Raw genomic sequence first — 1,712 nt, 5'->3', positions numbered from 1 at the left:
AGATTTGTTGTTCTTTGTCAAGATTGTTTTAGGTATTTGGGATTTTTTGTGGTTTCATATAAATTTTAGGATTATTTTTTTCTATTTCTATGAAAAATGTCATTGGAGTTTTGATAGGGATTGCATTGAATCTGTAAATCACTGTGGGTAGTATGAACATTTTATTATTTATTATTATTATTATTTAATATATGAGATTTTATTATTATTATTTTATTATATAGCATACTAGTGAATACACCAGATTATATTTTCTCAGGTGACAAATGGCAAATGAGGCATAGGTCTCTTTGATTTCCCCAAGAACCTCAATATCATCTGTCTTTTGGAGGATTCAGTTTCATATGATGTCTACGATACTGTCTATGAGGATACCAATGGTGCTTAGTAGTAAAGAACATTTTGCTAAGTTGTTCTATCATGGGTCCTTGCTTAAGCTGTTCACCTTTTTCTTCTAATCTGGTTTTCAGCACTTGATCATGTGTTTCTTCATTATTATGCACAGGTTCTGGTCAAGGGATAGGCCACAGAAGGGTGGTAGCATACTATCGTCCTACCTTCAGATGTCAAAGAAAGCTCTACTTATAAGTTATCTGGAAGAGAAGAATACATAGATTTATGACTAACACAATATAAAGCTCTGTTTTGGACTGGAAAGAAATGTTTCAAGATAGTTCTCTTTGTTATCACCCATGTTACTGCTGCTGCAGCCATGCTGTGCTGTATCAAGATGCTTATCAGGTGGTATGGAAAAAGATGTTTTGAAGAGGTATTGGTTTTAATATCTGCTTCTAGGCAAACCAGTTTTCATTCCTCGACAGGTTCTCAACATGAGCCCATCATCTTATCTCCAGTATGAACATTTTAACAATATAAATTCTTCCAGTCCTTGAACACAGGATATCTTTCCATTTATTTGTGTCTTCTTCAATTTCTTTTATTAGAATTTTATGGTGTTCAGTGTATAGATCTTTCACCTACTTGGTTAAATTTATTCCTAAATATTTTATTCTTTTTGATGCTATTGTAAATGGGATTGCCTTCTTTTTTTTTTTTGTCTTTTTTCATGACCGGCAACGGGATCGCAACCCTCGGTGTCGCGCCCGCACCGTGCTCAACCAGTGAGCGGACTGGTCTCTATATGGGATCCGAACCCTCGGCGGGAGCGCCGCCGCGCTCCCAAGTGCTGCACTCTACCGAGTGCGCCACTGGGCCGGCCCTGGGATTGCCTTCTTAATTTCATTTTTGGATAGTTTGTTTTTCAGGTAAAGGAATGAAACTGATTTTTGTACATTGATTTTGTATCCCATAACTTTATTGAATTTGTTTATTATTTCTAACAGTTTCCTGGTGGAATCTTCAGGATTTTTTTTCTGTGTAAGATCATGTCATCTGCAAACAGAGACAACTTTACTTCTTCATTTCTCATTTGAACACCTTTTATTTATTTATCTTGCCTAATTGCTACAGTTATGATTTCTAGAACTATGTGAATACATGTGGCAAGAGTGGGTATCCTTGTCTTGTTCCTGATCTTAAAAGGAAAAGTGTCAGCTTTTTCACCATTGAGTATAATGTTAGCTGTGGGCTTATTATATATGGCCTTTATTATGTTAAGGTATATTCTGTTTATACCTAATTTGTTGAGAATTTTTATCATGAAAGCATGTTGAATTTTGTCAAATGCTTTTTCTCCATCTATTGAGATGAAC

At 35.3% G+C, this 1,712-nt stretch overlaps 1 pseudogene; it reads right to left on the bottom strand.

Annotated features, from left to right (window-relative positions):
- Nucleotides 1-274: 274 nt before the first annotated feature.
- On the bottom strand, nucleotides 275-714 carry LOC103583826 (annotated as a pseudogene).
- Between the last annotated feature and the right edge of the window lie 998 nt (nucleotides 715-1,712).

This window comes from Galeopterus variegatus, unplaced genomic scaffold (genome assembly GCF_000696425.1).
Source record: "Galeopterus variegatus unplaced genomic scaffold, G_variegatus-3.0.2 Scaffold28992, whole genome shotgun sequence".
In the NCBI taxonomy this organism is placed as follows: domain Eukaryota; kingdom Metazoa; phylum Chordata; class Mammalia; order Dermoptera; family Cynocephalidae; genus Galeopterus; species Galeopterus variegatus.
Note: the sequence above shows the minus strand (reverse complement) of the source record. Positions and strands in the feature narration are given on the sequence as shown.